The 8,746-nt window shown below is 37.4% G+C and overlaps 1 non-coding gene across 1 annotated transcript; it reads left to right on the plus strand.

Annotated features, from left to right (window-relative positions):
* Window positions 1-549: 549 nt before the first annotated feature.
* Window positions 550-655, plus strand: LOC131163139 (small nucleolar RNA R71). Its single transcript, XR_009138920.1, has one exon. It is a non-coding gene; the product is annotated as a small nucleolar RNA R71 (small nucleolar RNA).
* The last annotated feature ends 8,091 nt before the right edge of the window (window positions 656-8,746 follow it).

Genomic DNA, 8,746 nt, shown 5'->3' on the forward strand with positions numbered 1-8,746 from the left:
CAGCATTAGGGTTTTATTGAGGTATTTGGATTTGAAAAGCTAGAGCTTGCGGCCTTCAGGTGAAGTTAGAATGTTGTCTCCACCTGGGATTGTAGGTACTCGAATAAGGGTCATTCGACAGCTTATCATACCAATTGTGAGTGGCCTTTACTTCCTCCTACACGAGCTCAGGCTGGGAGTGCGCATGCAGTCAATTATAACATGTATGTGAAGGGTCAAAGCAAATTGCACAAACCTCTGAACACGCTATTGTCTGTGGTCCTAAGGACAAGCATTGATCTAATTTTTTAGATCTAGCATGCAAAGTAGGAGCTAGGTCCTGGTTTGCAGTCAACTCATAAAACTCCCTTAGGTTCAGAAGTTGATGGATTAGGTAGTCTATGGGTAGTAGCTATGTGCTGTTGAGAGTTTTTAGCCAAATTTTCAAAGAGAATTCTGGCCTCATTCTCGTGCTTAGTGAGGAAAGTACTACTACATGACGCATCAACCATGGACCTATCTCTCTGAGCCAACCCTTCGTAGAATGTTTAGACTTATTGCCACTTGGGGACCTGGTGATGTGGGCATTTACGGAGCAGGTCCCTAAAGCACTCCCAAGTCTCAAAAAAGAGTTCCCCATCCATTTGCGAGAAACTTGTGATGGCTCTCCGAAGCTGATTACTCTTTCTAATTGGAAAGTACTTTTTAAGAAGTTCATGTTGCATGATGGCCCAATAGGTCACCGAGTTCAATTTTAAGGAGGTCAGCCAATATTTGGCCTTATCCTTTAGAGAGGACGGGAAAAGCTTAAGACATAGAGCATCATCACTGAAATTAAGGATGCGGATGGTGGAACAAATTTCTAAGAACTCATCTAGATACTGATAAGGATTTTCAGTAGAGTTCCTATGAAAATTGTGCAGCATCGAGATGGTCAAACTCTTAATCTCACATTGTGCCATCTGAACATCCGGGAATCGGATGCAAGATGGCAATGTGTATGCTTTAGGTACAAAGTAGTCCCTAAGGGGCTGAAGGTGTTGCTCTCCTACCACAAGTAGGTGGGGAGCATGGGGTTCTAGTATTTGTTCAGCGAAAACCATGGGGTTATCTTCTACTATAGCTTTCAGTTCACACGACTCAGCCTTCTTCGGATTAGAGATAGGTTTCCTAAGGGACCTGCATGATTTTTCAATCCCAATATCAATGGGAATTATCTCGGGCTCCAAAGAACGCAGACCAAACATACACACTTGCAATGGAAATTGGCTTATAGCCGTAGCCAAGTCCCTAGCAACGGCGCCAAAATTTGGTAAGCTTGCCAAGGTTTGGGTCCTTAACTACCAAAAATAATATTTATAAAACCTAACTATCCCAAGTTCAGTAGAAAGTGGGTAAGTCAGGTATTGATCCACGGAGACTTGAAGCGCAGTTATTAAACCGCTTCCGAATTAGTTTACCAAAACCTTGTTATGAAAAAGAAATAAAATATGGTATTTTGCAATGGAGATTATTTAACAACAAATGGAAAACATGTAAAGGAAAGAAAGTAAATTTATAAGTTACCCTACTCCTACAAGAGATACTGTGGTCCGAATAGGATGTTGGATGCCATGCTTCTAACAACGCTCATCTAGACTTCCATAGAAGTACTAACCCGAGCGGGCTAAAGCAGAAGAGGGTCGATCGAAGGCACAGGGTAGTAAAGGTGCACCAACCATTTGGAGTACAATCAGGAACCGGAGTATACCCTATCTCAAAGATAACAAACACCTCCGCAGTTCCATAGCCGACTATATCCCTCTGACTTGTATGTAGCAGTGCTTATCCTTATTTACAACCTTTTATCAAACATACATCAAATAAATGGGAAGCAGCAAATTGAAAGCATTAAATGAAAGCATGAGTAAAAAGATGATCCCTTTATTATTCCAAACGTTTGTCACTAATGCTAGAAGTACAAAAGAACATCATAATATACACGGCTATTGTATGAATGCCTCCAGTTGTCACAGGCTGCGAAGCACTCAAAATACGAACCAAAACTACTCTACTCCTATTCTATATTGGCTCTCAATGACTTCTTAGGTTTGTAACTCACCTAAGAGAGGCCAAAAAGGAACCCAAAGCTTGTGTTCGTAGTGAATACTTATAGGCTCTAGGGTTTATAAAGTTTGTTTTACAAGTTAGGAAAGGTTTCAGCAAATCTTGCGCAGAAGATCGTCGCTATCGACCAAGTCGCCCCTCTATCATTCTTGTGTGTGCCCTAGTCATATCTTGCAGGAAGTCAAGGATTCGAATCTTTAATGTCTTTGACTTCGTCATGCTTTAGGGTCTTGATGGTCGAGACTTGTAGTATCTCGGTCTTCGAGAATTTTTAGTATCTCGACATGGTCGCCCTTGAAGATCTCTTGGTTAAACACTTCATCAAGACTCTTGGTACTTCTGAATTTCAATTTTGTCTCAATATCTCGATGTGGTCACTCTAGAGGGTCACTTAGTTGCACACTTGGTTGAACCTTGTAGCATTCTGATCTCAATCTGAACCTTAGAGCCTGCAGTGGAAAACTAGGTCACCCCTGTGGTTTTCTAGTTGCGCCACATGGTCAAGCATCATCTTTTTGTCCATTTATGATCTGAAGCTTCTGGAGCTTGGCTGAACGTCTGAATTCGAGCTTTGAATCCTCCAAATCCTCATTGGCTTCTTGTAATGTCTAACTCCATGGTTTTAACCCATTTTTTCCTGAAAAGACAAACAAACCTTGCATAACTCTGAACGATGATAAGTTTGGGTAAATACATAATAAAATGAGGATAAGAAAAGATAAATGAGGATATAAAATCATATATTTTAGGGATTCATCAATAAGCAATAATTTGCATTCATCGGGTATAAAAAGATAGACAACAAGTTCTAAAGTAGCATGAGAAAATACAAAGGATTGTATATTAGAAATTTGAATAATCTCCAGTAATAAAAAATCATAATGTCATTACTTAATAAGTCTAACTCCCCTATGAAAAAAAAAGGTGTATTCCCAATAAGGGGGGGTGAATTGGGTTTTTGAATTTTCTTTAAGATTCTTTTATAAATTATTTTCCCAACTTAATATAAGTTTAGCAACCTCACAAGTAAGGTTGTCTCTCAATTACAAGTTCAAAGGAAACTTAACTTAGTTAAAACCTTTATGGATGAATATATCAAGTTGAATATTCCTTTTAACAATTTAATACAATCCAACCAATACAATCACAATGCAATCCACAATAAGTAACAATCGTAGCAATGCTTTCAAAGTTCTAACACTTTAGTGACTCAAAGTAGAGTTTATGTATGTTGCTGATAAAGAGCCTTGTATTGGTGAACCTATTTTCTCAATATGAAGTATGATTCAAATTTCCAACACTCTCCAAAACTCAAACTTCAAATAAACTTTCAGTTAATAAGTCTTGGGTGTTAACCAATCAACGTAATCCCTTATGATTTCTGCAGTTTGTATTGATCAACCAACGTACTCTCTTTTTGATTCCCATAATCCCAATATCAAATTAATCTTTAGTTTATTTATTATCCAATTTATGTAGTGAATATGAACTGAAAATTTAAATCCAACCACTCAGTTAATATAAACTGAAATTTAAAGGAGAGTAGGGAAGAGAGTGAGATGAGAGTTTTATGACGTTCAGCTATACCAGCCTACATCCTCGCCTTTGGCAACACCACCTAAGGATTCCACTATAACCACTCATTTATAGGCAGGAGCAACCTTACAATCTCTCCTTTAATAGACTAGAGTTTTCCTCTCCAAACGATACCCTATGCTTGGTCTAACAACGATTCAAGAACCTGAACCGTCTACCAAACAAGAACAAGTTTTGGTGTACAAAGACACTCTCAATAAGAGTAGATTAGTATAACAATTCAGTGCTACATTATACTTCAATTCAAAACAATTATTGAATGAATTTGAAGCTTGAGAAGTATATCACCATGAGCTTTCTTTCTAGATTGAAAGAATTCAAAGTATGCTTATAATTTTGTAAGAGATTCTCAACAAACCTCACTAGAGAAATTTCAAAGATTGATTTCACAAGAGAGCTTTGAGAGCAAGAAAGCTTTGAATGTTGTATTGCTTGGTGTGTTTGAATCCTTAGTGTTGGGGTGGTATTTATAGATGTTTAATCAAGAGTATTTTGTATTCCCTAAGTGACTTGGAGTGTTTCCTAAGTTTTCATAGCATTTAGAATTCAAATTTGGAAAGTTCCCGTTATGTTTAAAATTTAAAATCTCAAAGAGTCAGTCGACTGAGAAAGTAGGAGTTAGTTACCTGGAAACATTAAAACATAGATATTTTCAAATACAGAAGGAGTCAGTCAACTGAGAAATCATGAGTCAGTCGCCTGGGTCCTCTCGGGTTGTTTCAAAATCAGTTAAATTAGATGTGAGTCGCCTAGAAAATTTCTCAGTTTATTTCCAAATTTCATTTTGCTTTTCTACTTTCCCCAAAATAATTTAAGAGTTTTGAGAAGTATTTTTTGGGGTTTTTCAAAATATGGTCTCTAAGTCAATAAATTTCCTAATGAGCTTCAAACCCAATCAAATCATTATTTTAATGAAGTACTTACATAGAGACTCTCTTAAGACTTTAAACACATTCTAAGCTTGGAGTCTTCATGCTTGTCATTTGTTGAGTCATTTTTGTCTTTTAACTTCAAATCTCTAAGTCTTCATCAATTCTTCTTTAGTATTTATGCTCTCAAGTTCTTTAAGCTTTCATATTCCTTTTAAATGAAATCTTGAAATGAGCTTTGCTTATATTTGAACTTGATCTTGAAAAGTCTGTTTCCTGAAGTATTATCACTTACAACAAAACATGTTAAATGACCTTTGATTTGTTATCCTCAAAAAAATATTAGTAAGCCATGTTAGGCCAATAATCTCCCCCTTTTGATGATGACAAATTATGAGCAAAATCTGAGTGAACCTTGAAATGGCTCCCCCTTACAATAAGCATATTTTTAACATTGTTTTGAAAGTATAATAATCATTCAAAAGTTCATTTTGCAAGAGCTTATATTCATCATATTTCATATATATCAACATTTCATCATATATCATTCTCAAACATCTCAATGTTACATTGTAACTTTATGCTTAATTTTGCTCTCAAATCCATCTCCTCCTTTTGACATCAATCAAAAAGAGAAAATAAATAGCAATTATAGTCCAAGGTAGACACAAATTCATACACACAAGATGATATTCATAAGAAATCATAGGTGTACGAAGTGTCATAAGCAACTTGAGATACGTACCAAAAACAACAAACTGAAATACAATCTAAAACATAGATAAACTAAATACATATACAAAGAGAGACATTAAAAAAAAACAACTGATGGAGCACTAAAATACATAGCATAATAAAATAAATCAAGCATCTGTAGTGGCTGCATCATCATCATCAGAGCCTTCATCATCCTCTTCATCTTTCTCTTCCTCAGATTCCTCATCAGAAGCATCATCACTAGGATAACGTGAGGAACTAGCCTGATATTGTTCTAAATGACTAAGTCGCTGATCAATGGAGGAACTACTATATTGAAGGGAGGAATAGCTATCCATAAGAGATTGAAATCCTGAGCGTACATCACTACTAAAAGTAGTGAACTGATGATGGATAAGTAGACCCTTTTCCTGTTAAGGGATGATGAGTTACACGAACACTAAATTTCGAGGACAAAATTTTTATAAGAATGGGAGAATGTAGTAACCCAGGAGAAATAATGGTATTTAAATAATAAAAAAGAAAGGAAAATGGAAACATGAATAGAAGGAGGCAGCCGACTTCATTGACGACGTTGCATTTTGGATAGGATAATCCCAAGAAATTCTCCAAGCCTCATCGATGAATACAGGGGTTTCGTTGACATAGGTCCTTCAGAATCTCGTCGACGAAGTTCCGTCTCGTCGACAAGAAGATACCGAGAGAGGATTTTGGAAGTCTGAAATTGATCGACGAGGGTTGAGGTTTATCGACGAGTCTTCTTTTTGGCCTCGTCGGTGAGATGACGTGACTCGTCGACAAAGGCCACAGTTTAAATAGGCCTAAAATCCATTTTTGGCCTAAATTTGATGCGCAAAATCTCTCTCTCTCTCTCTCTCTCTCTCTCTCTCTCTCTCTCTCTCTCTCTCTCTCTCTCATCCTTTGATTTCTCCTCCTTCTCTCTAAGTTTTTGGGCAGAATTTCCACCGGTTTGACGATCTGAAGCCACCATGACACTCTTGGGAAAGTTCTTTGCAAATCTTCCAAAGCGGATCATCGGTGGAGCTGAGTTGGAAACCATCCCAAATCCAAGGTAAGACTTTCTACTCAGTATTTGGTTATTTGACAGTTGTAAAAAGTGTTGTACGCGTAGTAATACTGAACTTTAGTTTTGGGGAATGTTGTTTTCAGCGTGTTGAACGAGAAACCCTGCAGGTGAGGGAGTATTTCTCTTAAGGGCTTTTCAGGACTCAAGTAAGGGAATAAATTAAGTTAGTATTTTATGAAAAATATGTATATTTTTATAGCATTTGATTTTAGGAAAATAAATATATTTATATATATGCTTTATATTTGGGAAATACTGTTGAAAATGATGGTATGTTAAATATACGAAAAACCTATTTCGTGTGGCATGAGTAGGAATTACAATGAAAAATTGTTTTCTAGGAATGTGTTAATGATACGAATTTTTACAGAGGAAAGCCGGCGTATGGGCTGAGATTTTGATATATTCACCGGCGTACGAGCCGAGATATGTGTATGATCTGCTAGCATACGGGCTGAGCTATGGATATGATTTGTTGGTGTATGGGCCGTGCTATGTATATGATTTTCGGCATACGGGCCGAGCTATAGATGTGATTTGCCAACGTACGAGCTGAGCTATGTATATGATTTGCCGGCATATGGGCCGAGCTATGGTAAAATGTGAAATACCAGCATACGGACCAATGATTTTCATAATATACGTATATATGCAAAATGATCTGATTGATTTGATAATTAATGATATGAAATATCCATGTATCACAGTTTCAGTATATGTTATATGATATCATAACCTGGTTGGCTTGGTCTAAGTTAGCACTTGCACGGTACCATTGCAATGTGTTTATGGTTATCATGATAATGATATTTGTGTTAATGCCACTGTACGGAGTGGTGTGAGATTGGATGGTCGATGTGGTTTTTAAGAAGAGTGTGAACGCCCCTGGTGTACGGACCAGGTCTGGAAGACCCATCAGACTTACAGACTGTACTCTTGACTTGGGAGTGGTCGGCCAACCATTGTCAGGTCCCGCCTTCGAGCCACACAACCCATTCATATAAGGGTAATACATGACAATAGCCAGCTAACCTACCAGGATTGTTTTTGTATTATTATTTATGTGAGATGAATTATGCTATGAGAACCATTATGTTTTGCCATGTTTTGATTATACATGTTTTTCTCAAAAATGATATATATACAGTTTTACTGGTTATGTTTATAATTATATGTATACCATAGAAATGCTCATGTTTCCACACACTAGTGTTAGTTTATTTCCCTTACTGAGAAGTGTCTCACCCCGAATTTCATAAACATTTTAGGAGCCCCTGATAGGAGAGCAGGTAAAGCCCCGCTGATCTAGTACCGTTGATTTGCCCTTCCAAAAGGGTAAGTGTTTTGACAGGGTCGGATGTATTTTGTGGGATGGCCCTAAGATATCTTTTGGGTTGTGTACTGTGTGTATATAAATACAGTGGTTGTAGTAACTCTGGTATTGTGATGTATGGTATAATGAGATGTATATGATTGTATGTTTCCTGCTGCTTAGGCTTCCGCATTGTGTTTCTAATGTATCCCTAGTACCCACGAGTCCAGGTGGATTATGATCTGCTAAGTTTTGTGATATTGATTTTATTATATTGAAAAAATGAGGAAATTAAGTAGGTTGTCACACCCCTAGGGTCTTGCAGAAGCAAGACCTCCTCATGTGAATCGAATGGAATCATGAAAGGCTTGAGACGCTGGCCATTGATTGTGAAGTTGTTGTCATTCTTTAGATCTACAATTTCTACTACGCCATGAGAATGAACTTTTTCAACAATGTACGGACCACTCCACCGGGACTTCAATTTCCCAGGAAATAGATGCAATCTGGAGTCATAGAGAAGCACTTGTTGAGTGGGGAAAAGTTGTTTGTCTTTGATTTTCTTGTCATGCAGCAAGTTCGTATGCTTCTTTGCTAAGCAGGCATTGTCGTAAGCTTCCCTCTTAGACTCTTCAAGCTCACATACCTGCAATTTCCTTAAACCCTTGGCATTATCAAGTGAAAAGTTAATCTGTTTTATAGCCCATAAAGCACGATGCTGATTCTCAACAGGTAAATGACATGTCTTAGCGTAGACTAACCTATAGGGAGACATCCCTAAATTTGTCTTAAATGTAGTTTGGTAGGCCTAGAGTGCATCAACAAGTTTTTCTGACAAGTCTTCTCGATTAGGACACACCATTTTCTCAAGTATGATTTTGATCTCTCTATTGGCCAACTCAGCTTGACCATTAGTCTAGGGGTGATATGGAGCAGAGACCTTATGGGTCACTCCATACTTTTGTATGAGTTTTCAAACAATTTGTTACAAAAGTGCAACCCTCCATGACTAATGATCGCCTTGGGTATGCCAAAACGTGCAAATAACTTCTTAAGAAAACAGATAACAACCCTACGATC

Source organism: Malania oleifera, chromosome 8 (assembly GCF_029873635.1).
Source record: "Malania oleifera isolate guangnan ecotype guangnan chromosome 8, ASM2987363v1, whole genome shotgun sequence".
In the NCBI taxonomy this organism is placed as follows: domain Eukaryota; kingdom Viridiplantae; phylum Streptophyta; class Magnoliopsida; order Santalales; family Ximeniaceae; genus Malania; species Malania oleifera.